The 21,582-nt window shown below is 37.6% G+C and overlaps 1 long non-coding RNA gene across 3 annotated transcripts in view; it reads left to right on the forward strand.

The window, feature by feature from the left end:
- LOC128791699 (uncharacterized) overlaps nucleotides 1-20,356 on the forward strand; it is a 144,875-nt gene extending 124,519 nt beyond the window's left edge. For 2 of the 3 annotated variants that reach the window (XR_008432117.1, XR_008432120.1), the window contains 2 exons: nucleotides 2,146-2,291; nucleotides 13,536-14,264. This is a non-coding gene — a long non-coding RNA (uncharacterized LOC128791699). Of the gene's footprint in view, nucleotides 1-2,145; nucleotides 2,292-13,535; nucleotides 14,265-20,206 lie in introns of those variants that run through there. The other variant, XR_008432119.1, reaches the window with a different exon arrangement.
- Nucleotides 20,357-21,582: the final 1,226 nt, after the last annotated feature.

Genomic DNA, 21,582 nt, shown 5'->3' on the forward strand with positions numbered 1-21,582 from the left:
GAAGCCTTTGCTTCTCCAGACTGGACAACCCCAGCTCTCTGTCTCTCAACTCTTTGCCTGTCTTCATGGGAGAGGTGCTGCAGCCTTCTGGTCATCTTCATGGCCCTCCTCCAAACCTTCTCTAAGAGCTCAGTGTCTTCCTTTCCTATACATCTTAATACAGTGGGAGTGACACACAACTAACAAATACACTACTTGCTTTAAAAGCCTGAAGAACAGGCTGGGCCATTATTTGTTTCACTGAGTTTACACCTTCTCTGTTAAGCAAGCTGCCAAGAAATCTTTTTCTGCTTAATGGAGAGAAAGAAAAGCAATTTCAGGATGGGTTTTTGTGGCCATACGTGAGACATCTAGTTTGGATGAGTTTGTTTTCTCTCAATAAACTTTGCAGTGACTAACTTACGTGTTGGTGTTAAGTCAGGGGAACCAAGTGTAGAACAGAAGGTCACACAGCCCCACTAGTCTGTGGCCAGAGCCTGGGTTTCCTCTCTTCTAGGTCAATGAAGCCTTTAATACTGCATTTTCTGGGAATACCAGTGGATAAAATGCAGACAATTTTCTGCCTGCTGCCAGGACAATAAGCTGTTTCTTTAACCAGCTGTACTTTAAGGTTAAGCTTTGCGTGTTTCCTGGGCTGCTTATTTGTTTCCCCTCTCTGCTGTCTACTTGAATGCTGGACTTCAGCTGGACTGTGTGTTGAATAAGAAAGAAGTTCTCTCTTTGTCCTGTTAATGAAGAAAATGTTGGGACCATGTAAAAGTTGCCAGCTTGCAAATTTACTAAGAAAAATATTAGGTGAAACGGAATTGTTTTAAATGTGTACAGATCATCCAGTTTTTAATTTTTCAAAATGATTGAGGTGCACTATTCTGGTATGACAGTTAAGACTCATTCCTTCTGGGAATATAATTTACAGTAAGGTCATTACTTTGACTTTGAACATTTTTACTCAAGGGGTATTAAGGGGTAAAATTACCCTTATAATAAACAGGATCCTTGAATAATATGCACTCTCACACTGACTCAAGGCTTACTTTTGGTTTAATCTTTAATTCAGGAGCAGATTGCTTTACACTATCAATTATAAAAATGATCTATTTAAAAGAACTGAGGAAGCTATCACAGTCGTGTGGTGTTCTTACAATGAAGACAGCAGACAAGTCAGTATGAAGAAAGTGCAGATCTCTTCTTTTGCTTGATTTTTTGTTCAAGAAATTATTTCCCTCTTTTTTTTTTTTTTTTTTTTTTTTATTTCTGTGAGGCAGCTGTCACCATAATATTTAAGCGAAGCGAAAAGAATTAAAGACAACATAAAATAAAAAGAAGTTACTATTAAGGCAACAGAAGTGTGTTTTAGAACATTTGGGTTCAATTACCAGCTTCCCTTTGTTCCTGCTTTGCTTTGTGATTTTGGGCAAGTTCTTTCTTTGTATTGTTTTCCCTCGTATACACATTGTGTTTAACAATACTTCCTTTCTCCCACTTATTATGATTATGGACTAGAAGCAAATTTTTGGGGATGGGACCAGTCTTCCACTGAAAGTGTAAAGTCCAGTCTCATTTGTACACATCCTCTCATAGTGGTGCATAATTTAGCTGCAGCTGTGACATTCTTGATATAATCCACTGTATCAGGATTCCTGTAGCAGGAAATGTATTATAACACAGTTTTTAATAAGATAAAAGATTCTGCTAAAAGGCATTTTTAATGACCACTCATTACTAAAGATAGAAGTACAATGAGTAAAGTGCACAGTCTGATTAAGTATGGATAATGTTTCTGTATTTTCAAATTCATATGTTCATGTACACATGAATAAATATATATTCATGAAAGTAAAAGCTCTTTCCTCAACAGGTACTTGAGAGTAAAAAGTCTGTCTGAGATGAAGAAGGAAAAAAACATTTGAATTGCAATGGCCTGGACAGATGGCAACTAAGATTTAATGCATAAGTTGATTGATTTTTTTGTTTCTTTAACTTAAAATTTTATGTGTTTCTAGTGAGCCTGCTAGTGCCAAAGTAAATAAAAAATTTTCTGAGGTCTGAACAAACAACATACCTTGTCTGAAATCTGATGTCATGTATTGCTTGTGGAGTGAGAGCACTTGTGATACTGCACTTATTTTGTGTCTTCTTTCACAGCAATATGAAAGTCATTGGCTCTTCTGGAACTGGTACTCTAACATACCACACAAGAAACACTCTGGCAAGAGAAAACTAAAGGCCAGCTCTTAAGAAATTACCCATTTGACAGAAGAACAGACTGAACATAATGCATGCCCACCAAGGTGAGTCACCTTGTGTATTCTGCAGTCTTAGAGAGCAGCACACTGTGGGAATGCACAATGTTTGTATGATAGTGTGCTTGGTTACCTTGACTCATACTGGATTTGAACTGGAAAGCTTCTCTGTTCTGAACATCCACCTTTTAAAGTTTGGACTGTAAAAGTGCGCATCTGTCACCTGTGGAGATTGTCCCCATCATGAGTTGGTACTGCAGGGTGCCAGACTCCAAATTGCACACAGCAGGGCTGATGCACAGAAGGGATAGTGATGCTTTGCAGTTTCACAGAAGTGAACTCGGCATGAAGTAGAAACTGCTGCCTCCTGGAGATGCTGAACATCACTGACAGATGGCATTTTGCCTGCTTTAGTGGTAGAGTCTCTTGGTTCTTGCTCACTTGATACTTATATGCTTAACTTCTAACCTGTAAAGTGAAATATCATTTGATAGGCTGCCTTTGAAAGACCCCACACTCCAAGTCTACTTCAATAATTTCTAGAGCGGCCAGGATAGCAGCCATCTTTCAAGTCTGTAATCTTAGCTCCAAAAAAGATGAACATTTGCTTTGCTACTCATAGCATGATTCTCCAGAGGAATGAGAGGATTATATATTTAATCCTGACCTCTCAGCCTCCTTTCCAGCATTGGACATAAGTGAAGACAATAAGGTTTTGTCTGCTCTAAGGCCTTGAGAGAGTAGTGCGAGAGTTAGGAAGGGGAAGTAGAGCTAGTGTCCTAACTTCTCCAGGCATTCGTGACTGTAGTGACTAACAGCTGTTCAGAAAATTATTTAAAGTAAATTTCATTAAAATTCCCCCTCCAAGATAAGCCAAAATATTAACCCTCAGAGAAACTTAGCTGAGACAGTTAAGGCTAAATACCTTAAAGAACCTTGACTTAATATAGAAGTTTTATGTGTTGTATCAGATGAGATACTTGAAAAGAATATCAACTCTGAACCTAATCCAAAAGTAATCCACTGTGTAATTCTTTCCAGCTCTGGAAGAGTGAATGAACTCCAATGATTTCTCTGTTCATATCTGTAAGGTTGTCCTCTGCAAATGCTGGACAAATTTCACAAATATCTGTCAATCTTCACCACAAGCCCAGACTCCCTAATGTGATAACTTGAATAATGAGAGGACCTTATGTAAATTCTATTGAAATTAAATCAAGGAAGATAAACTGCAGACATCTGCTCCTTGCTTTAGTACTGTTTAGGTGTTTTCCCTTGATCTGCATAAAAATGCTTACTTTGCTTGAATAAATGCCAACCCAACATTTCAGCATCTGATCGGCGAAATAACCATGTGAGCAATGGCAGTGAGAAGGTAAATGGGAAGGTGAAGGCATCAGAGGATATGGATTAGCTGGCTACAGTTCCTCATTCAAAAATTGCTGATTAGTGATCTCCTTTAAAATCTGATTAGAAAGGAACATTGTTTTCATTCATTTAAGTAGGGGCCGGTCACCTTTTATGCCTTTAAATATATGAGACAGCGTTTATAGGAGTATGACTCTCATGGGTAAAAAAAAATATTAATGAATGGCTTTGGAAAAATAACATTTAGACCGTCCTTTAAGCAATGAACGCATTCTCCTTTGCTTCCCTTAGTCCTGAAACTCCTTGAATCCTTGAATTCCTGTGTGGTGGAACTTTATTAGTCCTGACAGACTTTACACCAGAGATTTGTCTGGGATGTTATAAAGTATCCACCTTCTCATACCCAAACACATAACCTCAATGATACAAGGTAGCCATGATAGGCAACAATCCACACTGCAATTTCGCAGTTAGAGGGAAGCTGGTGGATCTCTAAGGCTGCAGCAGGCAGTGTCTGTATTCCATTGCTTTCGTCCAGGCATTGGGTTCTTATTGTCCCAAAGCATCTGAAATTGAGGAACCACCTCACTGATGCTCTCAATTCTTCCAAAATGTGGATTGATAGTTTTACTTCATAGTCCTCACACCGGTGATAGCTAAAGGGCATGTGTAGAATGCTGTCACAGTAGAGGACCCTATGGGACTGAGGTCTGAGCTAGCTTACAAAATTGTTTAGCTTCCCTCTGTGACTGATTGGTAAGCATGCTGCAGTCCTACTTTTTGAATTGGGCTTCATATGGAGCATCCCTGGAAGTGCTTGCTCCATCTCGTTCCTCTTTTAATTGTTCAGCTACTAATTATAGCTCAGACTTCATGGTGATGATGGGAAGGATTTAACTTTTCTCATCTTTCTGAAGTGATTTGAACTTGGGATTAACTACTGTGGGCAGACTGAAGATGTTCTCATTCCCCCTGTTAAAGCTTCTATTTTATGTGGAATAAATAAATGTGCATCATGCCAGATAATAAACACGATACAGGAGTGCTTGAGGCATCTCAGTTCTGTTCCTGCTACTCTATTTATATTCAATAAACCCCACAGAGGGATGGGATTTGAGGCATACTTCTGCTTTAATGTTGCCTCTTAGCTGGCTGCTATCTTTGCAATGTTTTCCTACTCTTTAATTCCTTAGGCTGTGGCTGCAAGGAATAGAAAATATGGTTTTAGAACCAGGATTTAAATGTAGGATTTAAAATGTCACAGCCATATGGTACAGCACAGAACTGGTTCAAAGTAACCCTGACTTTTCCAGTGTGCTCAAGGGATTTTCGAGGCATGCAATTATGCACTAGATTTTATGCCAGCTCAGATATTATCTGACTCTCAGTTCTGATATTACTCACAGCCAGATACTTTCTCCTCTACTGAGAGTGGCATAAACAATCTTTGTCTACCTTCCTAGTCCAGGTCAGGGTCATGTGGCTGAATGACCTCAGGAAGCCCAGGTCTGACCCGGGTTAGCACAGAATTGGGGCCTTTTGTTCCTCACAGGCAGTTTAGTAGTCTTAGACATGAGCTTAAATGTGATACATCTCTGCCTTTTGTAGTCCGAGCATTTGGCAAAAACTTAAGTTTCTGCAGGTTGGTATTATTGGGATGAAATCTTTCATCCCAGGTAGAAGACAATATTATATTGATTTGATAAAACATATTTGTTAATGTATATAGAAGTTTATCTCCCCAGATCAGTAGAAATCAAAAAGCAGAATGCTTTTTCTCTTATAATTCCTGCCCATACTCTTTGTTTTCCAGTCTGCATTCCCCTCACAAACCCTCCTGGGTTTCTTTCTGGTCAGGGTCATACAATGACTAGCTGCCTTTGACTTTCTGTTGTGTACTCCGTCTGTGATATTTCTGTGTGTCAGTTTATGCATACACTTGCCTGCATGTATCTCCAATGGAAAAAAACAACTATATCCATTTGCTTTCATTCTCTACTGGATCTCTCCCTACAGATATTGCTCAGCTCTTGATTTGACCTGCATTTGTGGTGGTGGCTCTTGTTTTTTCCTCAGGCAAAATAAGGAATTTATTCACTTTATACATATCAAGAGGCTATCATTAGTTTTTCCATGAGTCTTCCATCCACAGTCTGCCATCAGGTGACATATGAAAATGGAAATTCTTATTTATTATGAGGTGAACCAAATGACCTTGGGCTTGACTCTTTAGGAAGCACGAAAACCTTCAAGTACTTATTTTAATCCAGTTGTGATGCTGTGAGATAATTTTTAGTGTAAGTAAATAATTTGATTTCATAGGAAAGAGCTTGGAGTTGTGTGCAAGTTCTGTTTTCTACTACAAATGTGTTAGCAAAGACCTGGCAGTGAGAGAAAGCAGACATACATGTTGCTGAAACCTGGATTTTCATAGGCAGTGGAGACACACAATCTGACACTGGCAATCAAATTTGCTGAATCCAGACATTTGTTCTAAGATCTGAATAGCTGCATTGGTATATTGCTGAGCATGTTTGAATATTTTCCTTCTCTTTGCAGCCAGATATGTCTACATGCACCCTGACAGATGTGCCCTTAGCCTGGGCATGTCAGTAGGCGTTTGTGTAAAGTGAAGTTTTGCTGTGTCTCCCCTTTCCTTTCCTCCTGCATGACTCAGGAACTTTGAGCAGAAAGTTATGGCACTGAGTCTTGAAGAGCTAAAACTGACTCAGTGATGACTCAAGGTTAGGTGACACACTGTTCTACTGGGTAATGAGTGGCACACAGTGTAATCTCTGGGATGAACTGTGCTGAGTCTAGCATGTCCTTCAGATACTCTGGAAGAAGGCATGTGACAGTGCAAATCAGAGATAGCAGAGCTATTCCAGTAGGAGCTCTCCTGAAAGCAAAAAAGCAAGAAAATGTAGGGTGGTATAGCAGATATTAGCATTAGGTTGCTAACACTCACCTTTTAATCTCTGTCAGGTGTAATTTTTATTGGCTAGGTATATATGTAGTGAGATACCAATATGCAAACTGCTGGTACTTCCTCAGATGAAAAAGCAAGTGGGTCTAATGGCTAAATTCCTTTGTATTTAATGAGCATTGCTACACCTGAAAGAACACATAGTGCTACAAATTGAAGACCTGATCCAGTATGTAAGACAGCTGTGATTTAGTTTGTCCCAGTCTTGCCACAGTGTGGCACTGGGGAAACTCCCCTGCAGCAATTTCTACATGTGCCTTGCGCTCAAAATTTCCCCAAGCATCCTGGTAGTTTCCAGGGTCAGGGAAATACCCAGTTATTGCCCTTGTTATGTCCTCAACCTGCCACAAGATGACAATGTTTCAGAACTTTGATGGCTAATAATAACAACCAAACAGTTGTATCCTTTCAGCTGTCTGCCTAGGCTTGGGTGGTGTCCGTAAATGACTGTGAATTTGGAGTGCTAAATGGGATGTGATGTTATAATCGAGAGAGCAGAGATATAAAAAAGATTGTCAGCCCACTGAGGTGCTGTTCTGCTGGGTCAGCCAGCAAATGAAGGCATTCTAAATCTAGCATTTGCTTTGTGTCAGTCATTGAGGCAACCTGCCACATACACATTTGGTTTATGTTTCTTGCCAGAGGTCTAAATACAAGGTGTGTTGAATTTTATCATTCATATCTGGTTTGGAGTTGCTGAATGAAATATCATCGCCTGACATACAAAACAAAACTTAGCTGGAGATCATACGGCTGCAACATCAGTTTCACAACTCTTATTTTTATTTAAATGATAGTTCTTTCATTGCTAATATCCCTTGACTATTAAATGACAGCTCTTGTGCTCCCTTTCAAAGAACAGGCAGAGACTGAAAGGTTGACAGCTTAGACATGGAAGATGAACATAAAGTAGCACTCTTTCTTCTACTTTTGACTTGGCTTTGCTTTTCAGATGCTTGATTTATCTAATAGAGGTTGCTTTTCACCTGTTATGTTGGTGGACTGAAAAGAAAGGAGAAAACCAGGTTTGCATTGATTAAGAATTATGTTACTTGTTTTGACATAATCTGCAACATAAATATGTTTAACAAGCATGCATATTTAAGAGATCACTCAGAAAATAAGCATGAATCCATGAACTCCTCATTTAAGAGTCTTTATGTAACTACATGGAGAGATATCTTCTGGGGTACTATTTAATTTTAGTTGCTGTTTCTAATAACAGCTTACCAAAAAATCTAGTGTTCTGTCAATAATTTTGCAAAGGTTTGGAAGACATGGAGTACCATTTTAAGTATATATGCCCTCATGTCTTCTTCCATGAAGTGTGGGCAAAAATATTGTCCTCTTTTTTTTCTCATAGTGTCCTGTGATGACAGTGTGACAGCTCAGCCAGGTTTGCTGGCTGATGCCAAGTTCAAACAATAAAGTCAAATGATTTAGGAAAACAAAAGCTTTCTTTTGTTAATGAGAAATTTTGTCAAAAATATAAGGCAGAAAACAACCCTAAAATTGTTTAGGAATTAAAAAAACTTATTCAACTTTAATGCTGCTAAGAAATACTCTTTGTTTTCATTAATTTAATTGAGAAGGAGAGAAGGCATTCGTCTCTTATAACTTTAGATATCTGAGAGTTGTTCATCTAGTCTGACCTATTTACCTGGCATGCTCTATAGTCAACCTGTAGGCAAGCCTTCAAGAGAATTAATCCCATATATTTTAGACATTGTTTTTGAACCAACGCCTTGTGCTTGAACCAACACCCTGTACACCTGATATTAATTTTCCATTAACTAAAGAAACAGCCTAAAAGCTTGCTTAGATCAGGCTTGTTTTTAGACATCCTAAACATCTGACTGCCTGCATGATTAGATCACCCACTTTTAGCTTTAAAAACCTGAAACAGATTTTTTTAGAACCTAACTATATGACATGAATAAGATCTGCCTTTAGGATAGATAGGAATGGATTCAAAGAAAAACTGGGGAAAGAGCCATTATGCAAAGGAGCCTATATGTTGCTGCAGATTTTTTTCTTACCTTGTGAAAATTTTTTCACAGATTAAATGTATAATATATTTTTATTTAAGCCAGGGAGTTATTTAAAAAAAAATAAGTGACATTTAAGAATTTTTTTGTTTATCTATCAAAATAATTTATGTAGTTTTTTAACATTAAAAATGGTTGCAGTGGTTAATAGTCAGCTTAATAAAACATAGCAAGAACGTCAAATTAAAACACCAATACCTTGTTTTGATGAAGAAAACAATCTCACATTCCCCACTCCTGGGAAATATTTTTATAATTTCTAAATGTATTTAGAAATATTTTTATAATTTCTAGGGAGGGAAGAAAACTAATCTTAAGACTTTCTGTTAGAAAAAACATTGGGGTTTTGGATGAACCAATATCTTGGGAGGGGAAAGAAATTTCTCACTATAAAAGTTCCCACTGTCTTCTTTCCAGACATACTTGGGAAGTCGAGGTGTTTCATGAGTATTTAGGTGTTGGGTGGAGCAATTTTGCCCCCAGAGGGAATGCGCTGAAAGAAAAACTGACTGATAAATCAGACACCTAGTGAAAATGTTAATGGAACAGAGACTTTCCTCATATCTTGTTCTCAAACTCTTCTCTGGGTGTGTGCTGCTGGCTATTTGCAGGCACCAAATCTCCCTTGACCCAACGTACGGTAGTATTGGGAAGAAAAAAGCATTCTTTGGCTTCTCTCCATCTCCTCGGGAGTCTGTGGAAAGACCAAGATTTCTCATTCCATAGTGCTTTCCAGGATTTGTCCAAGGATGCCTTCATCCAGAATGATTTACCAGTTACTAGCCCCTTTCTAAACCCCAAATTAGGAAAGTAATCCCTTATTCAAAACAGAGGGATAGCATTATATTCCTGCCATCAGGAATTGTCTTGGAATGAGATGTATTCACCTAAGACAGCTCTAAAATAAGAGTTCTGAGACTGTAGGCAAATAAAATCTGAGCCATAAATCTTGGGAAGCCAGAGTCTACAAGTGTCAAAGACAGAAGTAACTCTTATCAACCCAAATCCCTTTTCTTGACATGACAAACAGTGATGACCATAATTCTTTAGAATGTCCATTGTGATGTACAGTAGGGGGGCTTTTTTCTCATGCTGAGGTGCATCAACAGTCTGACTTCTGCATCTGCTGGGTTTATTTCAAATATGTTTTTGGGAGGCAGCTGTATTAAAAGGTTCAGGAGACTGTATCCTCCTTCAGCTTCCCTGCTGTGTGCTGTGCTGTGGAATAGTGGCCATGCAGCTGTGTGTCCCACCTGATCAAATAGCAGCTCTTCCCACTTCTGTGTGGAGGAATACAGCAACTGAAATATCAAAGAAAAAAATTAAAAGCTTCACAAAATGAACAGAAATGAAGAACCAACAAACACACTGATTATTAATTTCTGAATTACTTGTTTAGAAACATTCAGGTCTGACAGTAAGTTGATGTATAAGTTATACTCTGGCCTTTTTATAGACTTTAAATTCTTAAATAATTTGATTCACTTAGGTGTTCTAATATCACTTAATCCCTACTAGTGGGAAATGGAATCTACATAGTAACTTGCCTGTCAAGAAGCTATTTAAAGTAACTAAGGTTAGCTGTCTTAATTTACACCTTTGAATAGACTCCCATTAATTGATTCTCTTGTGGCACTCTTTACTAAAGCTTCAACACATACATTAAGCCAGTTTTAACATACATGAACCGCTTAATTTATTGAAGTTTCTGCATGCTAAAAGTAAGTTTACAGAGTCTAGAAAATGTAGTCCTCACTAGCCCTTTGTGTGATGCATTTCAGGATCTCTGCCATTAGAGCATATACATTTCTGAGAATACTCCAATAACATTGAAATTAGATTTTAAAATGGAACAAAGGGGCTTTTTTATGCTTATTTGTTTTAGGAGGCTGTAATTAACGTGTCAGAAGACATCACTCCAGATCTATTTCAGAAAACAGAATCAGTCCCAAATAGGTCTTATGATCATAAGGTCATTGACATACATGGTCTGTGTGTTTGCTTCTTGCAGCTTATGTCCTGGAACTCACAACTACGAAAAACTATTTCACATGGCCAAGAGCTGCCAATATGCAAATACTAGCTTTAAAGTGCCTTCAATTATGGTATGACTAATTTTCATATGTAAGAGAAGATAATTCAGCTCTGAGAAACTATTACCCATGGTATTGTGACTTTCACCAAAAGCAACAGATGGGCTGTCACCTCAACAAATTGATTTTGTGGAGATATGACATCTTCCATTAGTGGAGGATTACTCTCTCTGGTCTTTGCTCCTTCTGCCTACTCTGTCAATGCAGTTAATGGATCTGGTGTCTAAACACAGATGCCACATTTTAAAGAGCAGATATTCTCAAATCCAAAGTCAAGTAAATATCAAGGATGGAAAATAAAATGAGATGCTCTCAACTGTTAGCTTTCGACACTAGTTCCCAAAATTTGAAGATGGGTTTTATTTTGCAAACTGTTTATCTTCTTACACAGGGGCTGTCTCCACGTTTCTGGCATGAGGGCATGGGGATGTCCTTGATATATCTTTCTATTAATAGCTAGGAACAATAATAGAGCAGCTTGACCTTTGTCTTGGGGGGATGAAAACCTGATAATATCATAGGAGGGCTCATATTCTTTCAAAAGATAAAAAAGACTGTGAGGCAACAAGCAAAGCAAGAGCAAGAGAAAGATGTCAATATCAACTGCAGACTTAGAGGACAAGGTGAGGAAATACTTAAAGATGTGCAATATCACAATCAGAGAGTCCTATTTCAAAGTGGAAGCACAGAAATAAGATTAAGATCATGAAGAAAGGGTCCCCAGGCAGAGGAATAACTTTCTGAGTTTCCACAGAGCTCTGCCCTGGGCCCAAACAGGTTTTTGAAGCAATGAAGAAAGAGGTCAAGTCTTTTTAGTACTATGTCTAACTGGGTATTTCTTTTGCAAAGCATAACTGAATTTGTTTGATTTCCCTTTTCAAAGTCTTTCAGGGTATCGATTTTACTTGTTGTCATACATTGCATTGAATTTATCAATAAACCTCATGTCCTTGCATGGCTATTGTTCTGGAAGGCGACATGCTTAGATTACTAAGATACTGGGATTTCTGAGAGTAGTGTCCCCATCTGTGTGAAGAGCCTTCAGGTCTTGAGCCGAGGTGTTCCCTTTTCCTCTGGCAGGATTCCTGTACCAAAACATAATCCATGGACAGAAAGGTGGGATACAATGGTTCTCCCTGGAAGTTTAGAACATACGGAATCCTTGTGCTGGGGCCAAAGAGATTGCCCAGGAAGGGAAAAGAAACAGGATTGTTTGTTGTGGTCTCTGTGTGTATATGTGAGTTTCTAGTGATTGAAAAGGTGTGCTACAGTTCCACTCCATTTCTTACAGTGTTCTTCTAATAAATTATATTTTTTTGTGAATTGTAAGATTTACAAAAGGTGTGCTACAGTTCCACTCCATTTCTTACAGTGTTCTTCTAATAAATTATATTTTTTTGTAAATTGTAAGATTTTGTACGATTCTCAGTATTCTAACTTGTCAATTGGAGAAGGAGAATGTTGGAGATGAGGAGGAAGTGAGATATTTCTCCAGAAAAATAGAGTAACATCATAATAATTTTTGGGTAATTGAAGAAGGAAGGAAAAAAATGCAATCTAATACATAACTGTCATTTGTTATGAGTCACATCTTTCATTTTAGATCCATACTATCTCCATCCCACATAAATGTGGCTTTCCTCAACTTTCTAATGATACAAATTATTGACTTAAAAAAATGTGTAGCACTTGTAGGAGACTGTTTTACTAGAGGAATGAGTCATTGCAGATTTCAACATCCAGACTTCTCTATTACTTATACTTATGTCTCAGTGTAAGTTTTTTCTTAAGTCAGGACTTAGGAAGGATTAAATTTGCTATACCTTGAAGCTGTTTATCTTGGGTTTTTATAAAATGTGGTCTTCAGGATTGTTGCTTTTTGCAGTAAAACTCAGACATAAAATATTTCAGCTGTGAAATTATATGCAGCTATTTGAAGAACTGTAAGTGGGGAGACTGAGACTTTTACCAAAGGAAAGGAAGATGATAAAATAGAAACATTAGAAACAAGTCTAAAATAGGAGCAAAGAAATATGGGACTAACTCTATAGCACTGGTGGTACAGAGTGTCTTAGGATTCTCTTACACCATGGTTTTCTCAAAGTTTCAGTATTTCTAGGGCATCAGTATCTCCTGGGTAGTGACTGGGGGAGATTTACATTGGAAGCTGTGTATTAATATTCCATAGGATTAAAAATTCAAACTTGATCTTGACACAGAAAAAGTGGAAGTGGAAGACCTGTGGCAGCAGCTTTCTGGCCACAGAGAGCAGGCACAGATTTTTCCCAGGCATTTTCCTGGGGAAGGCTGTGAGAAGATCAGAGAAAAGAATGAGAAACAATTCTTATCTCCACTTGTTGTACCTGCTGTTGTGCACATGTGGAATGTATCATGGAGATTTGTTTACCAAAGGGTGATTTCTTAATTGGATACTGGATGGTGTTTGGATTGATTGACCAATTAGGTCAAAGTTGTATTGGACTGGCTGTAAGAGTTACTGAGTTTCTTAATAAGTATAATATAATATAGTATAAGATGTAATAAAGCAATTGATCAGCCTTCTGCAATCAGGGAGTCAATGCTAATTAATACTCAGCTGGGGGCCTGCAGCGACAGAAGACCTTCACAATAACTGTGTAGGTTGCTTAATATCTTGAAATTACTTGAAGATTGGGCTAAGAACAGCAGTGTGAACCTATTTGGTCATTCTTGACAGCTTAGCTGGAAAATAAACAGCAAATAACACACAAAAAAGGCTGTCTTCTGGTTGCTAATGTTACCTTTCTATCTTTTTCAGGACTACCACTTTAACTCAAGAAAATGGAGAAGTATCATACTATAGTGTTCAACATAGAAAAACTGGTGGAAAACAGGATTAGCAAGACACAAAAATATTTTCCTTTAAACATTTGTTTTCTAAACCCAGTGGCACTTCAGAGCTGATGGTTACAGATAAGTACAGAAGAACATAAATAAAGAATCCCATAATCCAGTGAGGATTAACAGGTCAGAATTAAATTAATCTTGACTAATAGACACATTTCATCTTTTTTAGCGAAAAAATACATTAAAACTGAATTAAAAAGCTTCCTTCTCCTTTTTCAGTAACAATGAATAAACCAGGGAAAACTTTGCCAGTAACATTAGAAAGCAAGAGATAAAAATATTTTTAATCTCTTTCTGCTGCCTGCAACCTTCCCTTGTGAATATATTTGGAATAGTGAAGTCTCAACTGTCAAAGAGTTAGTTTCTTAGCTCTAAATCTTGATTAAAGTCTAAAAATTTCCAAGCTTGGTTTATTATCCCTTATTTTCACATAAAAACTAACACTTCCAGGGAGACACTACCTGCAAATTTGCCCTCCCACAAACACTAGCAAGCATTTTCATATACATCCTTTCCTTGTGACTTACAAGTATTGATTGAATAATTCTGTCCTCCATTTATTTGGTTTTGAAAAGATGTATTTTGCATCTGCAGTCTGTCCTTTCATTCTGTTCCATTGTGTAGCCTTTTTGTCATCAGTTTTTCAGTAGGACTGGTTTACATTTTGCTTCCTGCTGTGACTTTTTTTTTTTTTTCATTACATTGAGCCAGATTTACAGTTAATTCATAGTTGTAGCTCATAAATAAACATTCAGATGGTTCTTGAGCACACATTTCTCCAATTAGAAGCATTACTTTCCATCCAGGTTCATTAAGTGCCTCTGGGTCAAAGATGAAAAAGTTTCTTTAAATTTTCTTCCCAAGAACATTTATGAATTAAGATCTCTTCCATGATTGATTTTCCTGGGTGCCCTTACTTCAGTAGGGCTGAGTTCTCTTTTTCATGATTTTTCTGACACAAAACTAGAAGTGGAAGTTGGCTGAGTAGAAAAAGAGGGGTTTGGATTTCTCAGGGTTTAACGTAAAGCCCAGTGCAATCCGTGGGAAGCCTCCCAGCAGTTCCCTATTAAGTTCTGCCCTGACTTTGTGGCACATTCTGGTACAGATAGGTGTGAAATTCACTTTTACATTTTCCCATGTTTTATGAGTTCTCGCAGGAAGCACTACTCCAGGAAAAATAAAAAAAGCTTTTCAAAAATATCTTCAAATGAAATGTAAACCTATCTAAGGTTCAGATAATTCAGTTAACTGCACTCTCCAGTTGTAGAAGAAGAGTAGAACTGCTAAAAGTACATTTTTGCTGTACTTCTGTGGTAGTTCAAAGAGTGGACTGTGTGGGAACTTCTCAGAGCCAGTCCTTGCAAGATTTCTGAAAGTGAGAGATTTAGGAGCCCAAGCACTTCCCAGGCTTTGCAAAGTCTCCTGCTATAAATCCTGGTGCTATGGTCACTGGCAGACACAGAGTCACTGAGAGCTTGTCATTTCCAAAACAGTATAGCTTCACATTATGAATTAAAAGTCTGATACACGTAAGCAACCTCCTGAAATGTTTATTTAGATAACAGTCCAGTTAGGTCCTGAGAAGCAACAGTGTTAAAATGGTGGATTTTTTACATTCAAGATGTTGCAGAAATGACATCTCAGTTTTTCAAATAGCTAGAAATTGCTGAGCTTAATGGGCACTGGAGTGATGGCATAATCACATTTTTCTCTGGTGTATAGCCCCTGTCATTTATAATTTCAACTACTGTACATTGGAATCTGCTTACTCTGACAGCCCTGCCTCACCAGAGGTCAGCTTGATAGCATCAGCTGGGAATGGGTTATAACCAAACTGCTCTGACAGCAGCTTTGGCAGAGATAACTTTAAAGGTAGAAATGTGCTTAAAAATACATAAAGGTGTGGCAAAAATGGGAATTGAAGCAGTCCTCACTTGAGTTTTATACGGCTCCCTGGATTTTTGATTTCCAGATGTTTTACCTATCAGATATTCCCTGATGGGTTTCATTAAAATTCCAAAATATGTTAGACACTCTCAGCTGCTCAGAGACATGGTATTGATGATATGGTGTGTAGTCATGTAGCCATGGATACAGAGTAATCTTCCTTTCCCTCTTTTTAATTTTTTTTTTTTAATAATGGAGAAACACTGTTTACAATCCCCAACAGAGTTGCTGAGGAAACTTAGCAGTTCTGGCCCTCAGATTCAAACATCATTTTAAGGGACATGTCAAGACCATTGTCTTTACTTGTAGGGCTAAGTACAAATCACTTGTTTGAGACTGTGGAGATAAGCCAAGCCTGTATGGCGAGTGACTCGCAAATGACCTACTACCACCTCCTGGACAGGCTGCAGGAAGCCAGTTCAGTGGACTACTACATGCAGAGCTGATGATGCCCACACTGCCAAGGCAGCAGCCATGACTGTGCCCAAACTGTCTCAGTTCCTCTTCCCCACAGTGTGCTGCCAACCAAAGGGGAGCTGCATTCAGCCCAGGGAGTCGGAGTCAGAGTCAGGAGAAGACAACCTGCAGCAGTTCCTTATGCAAAGCTGAATCCCAGGAAAATAATACTGAACTGAAGTGCCTTCAGTTCATCACAGTCCAGTGTGGTCTTGCTGCTTTTCAGGGTTGCATTTCAGTCCAAACAGGAACCGGGGACTTTGGGCTAGAAGCTGAGGCATGCAGATGGCACAGTACAACTCCTGATGGTGAGTTGGTTCTCTGCAGCCTCATTCAAACTCTGAGACATTTGTCTGGGTAAAGCTGAGCAATTCTTGAAGAAGCAGGTGGGGCCACCTCCTGTAGGATTCAGCTTGAGGAGGGAGGCTCAGCAAATACCTTCCTGACTTGTTTACGAGTATAAATACTGAGCTCTTTATATTTATTTGTTTCCGTGGTCCTCCTCCACCCTAAACCTCCTCCTTTCCTTCGAAAAGTATGTTGGGGTTTTCTTGATATCTCCAAATTACTGGCAGTGGGGAAGACCTGCTTGCCAAGAGAGATCATGGAGAGTTTAGTGTTTTTAGTGGAGCTGAAATAAGAACCAGATTGAGGGCTACAAGCAGAATTGTCTGTACAGCATTCAGGTAATTTTCTAAAAGGACATTTAGATATCTGGATTCTGCTCCTGTCTTCTTACATGGACATTTTTTGCTGCTAGTGTTTGTGCCAGTTTGTCCCTGTTTACTTCAATTCCCCCAAACCTTTCTGTATCTATTTAATCTTTTCTCCTAAGTCTGTCCCACTCAGCCCCATAAACCAGCCCAAATTAACCCAGTAATGTGGAGTATTTTTTTTTCTTCTTCCCATTTCCCCATTCAGAGCATATATATATTTTTGGCCATGAGTTACTCTTAATTAATGAAATAATCCAGAGACAGCTGTAGCAGAGCCATGTAGATTGTAGATGAGAAACTGTTTTCTCTCTACTTTGTGATTAGCTGCCAGAGTTCGTTACTTGGATTTTATGTTCCCCCTCTATCATATTACACTGCAAATTCATGGCTAGTGAGATGTCCACAATTTCTCCACAGTACATACTGCTATTACTGCTTCCCTGGTTTTAACCTGATCATTGGATGCCTGTGTTTATCATTAATTTTCCTGAGATATTCTGGCTTTCAATTTTAAGATTAACTTGATTTTTGGTGGGATCCTCAGTCTGCATATTTCTGTTTTCTCTTCAACCCAGTCACATATTAATTTTTTTTCTTCTCTACTAGAGCCTCATCTGCTTTATCAGAAACATACAGTCTCTGGGTATTAGGGTTTCCAGGCTCAGCTATTTTTACAATATCTACTGCCACATTCCTTTGTCTTCTTTCATTCTCCATCTGCCTCTTATCTGGTCTCTCACCTTGTTTTCTTTCAGCTGACAAATACATGTTGCCAGTGTACTTTTTTTTTTTCTCTCATTGTAAGTTTTGCTCTAACTACATTTTTTTTTCTCTGAAACACAAGGTAACCTGTCACCTATATGTTATAAATATGTAAACTCCAAAAATCTTTTTGAAATAAATGGGACCAGCCTGTTTGATATTAGTTCATCAGAATCTGGTTTTAAAGCTTCCTGAAAGAAAGAAAAAAAAAAGCTGTCTCAACAAGCAAAAAAATTTTAACAGATAACCTTTTCTTTGAAGGTGTTTGCATTCTGGCAAGGCGTTTACACTCAGGTAGAGTGTAAGTTAGATATTGCTATGATAATTACTTTCCTTAAAAAAAACCCTGTATTTTATTCTATTGAAGTTCATCTTTAAAATAGCTTGTTCCATCCCTTAACCACTGATATAAAGTTTGGTCATAAAAACTTGTGACAAAAAGAAGTATTGCAAAAGAAATCCTACAGACAAGGTGTTAAATATAGAAAGGAATAGAGCTATTAGCATTAATTTACAGAAAAAGAAAAAAAAACCCCACCTTTTAGTAAAATGTTCCAAAATGTTCTGACCTTTTTAAAAGAAAAGTCTGTTCAAACTTTGAGGTTTAATACTAGAATCTCTGTCCTAGAGAGCAGTAACTGTGAAATAGGAGTCTGTAACCTCTGAGAGCTGACACAGGTTTTATATCTTAATTCATCTACTACTCTATGTATGTAACACTCATTATGATGACTCCTTTCTTTTTTCATAAGAATTGAACACGTAGTGAAACCTGTTGAAGGATGATTTTCCAGTATTTCATGTCTCATACTTGATTATTTCATTTCCTCAATCAAAATTTGCATGAAGATTTAAGTAACAACTCACAAATACCTGTATAATGGAAAGGTGAACAGGGCATAATTTGAACAACTCACCTGGGAATTTCAGCAAGAATGCAATTTTTTAGAAATTTCATTACTCATTCTGAGAAGAAAGAAAGAAAGGAAATTGAAGTAGTTTCAAACTTGGATTGTGAAAAAAAATGACAATAGAACAAAACCTACGGTAAAGCAAAATTATTGTTAGAGTTATATTTATATTAATATAGATAAGTAAACCATACCAAATTAAAAAAAAAATACCATCCTTCCTGAAGCTGTTGGATCCATACATGTGAGTAACTCCTGAATACTGTGTTGAATATGGGGCAGGCATTGGTAGCAGTTTTCTACTAAAAAACAGCATCACTCTGGAAACAAGACAGGGGAAAAAGGAAAAAGAAAAAAGTCAAAGCAAAGCAAACAAAGTAAAATTGAATAGACTACAAGTGATTTTTACCAGGTTTTTAATGAATGAGAACACAGGAGATTGCTAAGATGAGTACATTACCTAATTGTGAATTAATATTATATGCTGAAACATCCCACAAGGGAAGAATTGGATATGCTAATATTGTATGAAAGAGATTGCCACTGGCAAATATTTCACTTTAGAGAATTCTACATTAGGCATAAACTCAGAAAAAAAAACCCTCTTAATATATGTCATTAAATATTAATTACCTAGAAGTGGCTAAGGCAAGATAAAAGCTTGATTATACACCTTTGCATCCTTTTGATGGTCTTTATCTTGACCATTGATCCAGAATTGTTTTTAGAAATGCAATAGATTATTGTATGAGTAATAGAACAGACATTTTGTGGTATGAAGTTATAATTCCTAAGCAATAATATCTGAAACTGTAATTGGCCTAGGCCTAATGGGACATTACATAGAATATCCTAAGGGGAAGATATTTGGCTTTTGAATTTGCTTTCTTCTCCTTGGTTCAAAAATACTGCCTGCCCTCTAGTACCATTTTGGCAAGCTACTCTGAAAAATGCACCCTTTCTCTTAATGTGAAGAGAGGCTGGAAATGCAGGCAGTACTGGATCTGAAGTTTGTGTCACACTACAGCACAACTTTTTTTGATAAAATACTCGGCAGTATCCGAGGAGCAAGTGAATACGTTTTTACAAATGAATAAAAGAAGAGGAAGGAGTTTCTTAACTTTTACATTTAGGATTGAGATAAACTGTTAACCAAAGGAAACAGCACACAAGTCGTTGTGTTTTGGCCTATGAATGTTCAAGGTACCTAAACCTGAAGGAAACAGCCAACTTTTATATTGTTCCATTAAAAGAAATGAATCTACCTTTATTTACTTTAACATTCACTGACTTCAGTAAACTCTGGGGAGTGAGATTCAATTTTCATACTTATGAGGAAAACTTAAAATAGTTACTGTTTTCTTGAACTGAAGTTAAAAAAAAATCCCCAAATGAAAAATAATGCTCCCCCCAACTGTATAGACAGTGACTGCAACAGAGAGACATAAATTTTCAGGTTAACACAAAGTTAGACTGTATACTTTGGAGTGGCTTATTTGCATCAGACACAAATGGCACAGTTTAAATGTTACTGGTAAATGGACTAATTTATGTTTGATTCAATTTTTTAGTTCCATTGGAGCCATTGTGGTGATTATAATATAATTATATAATTATAATTATAATTTCTACTGAATGACTTGCTCATGCTTTTCTTTGGCTAACCAGTTGCCAAGTGAAAGGTTGATTTCATACCTTTACTTCCCTTTGAATATTAACTTAAATTGGTAAATTATTTGTCAATGCTTTTTCCTTAACATATGATGAAATCTGTTTTGATCTTGTTCAAGATGTATAACATGGCAGAGAAAGGCCTTCAGCTGCTGCAAACAGCCACAGATCCACTTATTTCTGTGAAGAGTTTGTAGAGTTTTCAGCAGAATGGAGCTTACCTACAGATCATCTATTCCATCTGTGGTCTCCTTCCCAGTTGCCTTATACCCAAAATCAAGAGTGCTCCTGAACATTTGCTCACTCTGGAAATATCAAGTGTGTGAGTGAGAGGTTTAGCTTGTGTTTTGAGTGGGAATTTCTGAATAATGATTTCAGCCTTGTGTTTGGTCACTGCACATTTTTATTGCTGGCTCAGTGCTGTTTAGCATATTTTCTTCCATGATAGTATTTCTTCTGAGATGCTGCTGCTGCTCCCATTCTCCTGGCTTCTGTCATTCTCTTGAAGATGGTATATGACAGTTTACTACATGTTATTGCTTTGTTCCAGCCATTCCATCTTCCAGGCCTGAATAGTAGCAATCACTATAATCTTCACAGTGACTTATTAAACAATAAGTAAACCTGTTTGACACTACCTTCAGAGATCTGATTCTGAGCAGTTTACTAAGCATTTTGAGAGGCATTATAAATAACCACTTCTTTATCTTTCAACTTTCTGATTAAATGCATTTAAAATAACTTTCTCAAGAAGTCCAGTTATATGTAGAAGGCAGTGTCCTGCATTTCTGGTTGCATGCTCAGTGAAGCCTGATGATGCAATGCAAATATGGTCAGTACAGGAAGTCTGGCACTATTAAGTGGTTTCCTAGAACTGAGTATGGAATAAGATTGGGTGAAAAACAAAGCAAGAATGTATAAATGGCTATGACTTCTTTGGTTGTACTCAAGATAGAATACAGTCCTAATGTCCCTGTTTGTGAAAGAAATGCATATAAAGTAAGCCTGAATATAAGAGTCACTGTCAGATGCAGCTGGGGCATTACCTGTGAAAGTACAGGGTAATTTCAGCTCCCTAACACAACTGTCTATGCCAGCTGGGACTTTGTTTTTCTTAGTGCTGCACCATGGCAGCAAAATGTGAACCCAATCCGTAGCATCTAAAATCACCTTCAGGGACTACTGTGCCAGTCTGTCTGAAGCACTTCATATCTATCTTTTTTTTCTGGAATGTTCATAGTCATTAACATAATTGGGACAAATGAAAGAGGGAAAAATACTGAAATTACTAGATTAATTCTGCATAAGAATTTTAAGATCTAATGTGGCACAGAGCAGAGCATATATAAGGGATTTCGATAATACAAAGAAAAGTGAAGGTTGCTGCAGTTCAGATGAAATTAATGCCTTGGATATTGTTTGGGAGATACTAAAAGGTAAGAAAAGGAGAAGAAGGAATGTAATCTTCATTCTCATCTCATGCTACTCAGTGATG

The sequence above is a fragment of the Vidua chalybeata genome, chromosome 1 (genome assembly GCF_026979565.1).
Source record: "Vidua chalybeata isolate OUT-0048 chromosome 1, bVidCha1 merged haplotype, whole genome shotgun sequence".
Classification (NCBI taxonomy): domain Eukaryota; kingdom Metazoa; phylum Chordata; class Aves; order Passeriformes; family Viduidae; genus Vidua; species Vidua chalybeata.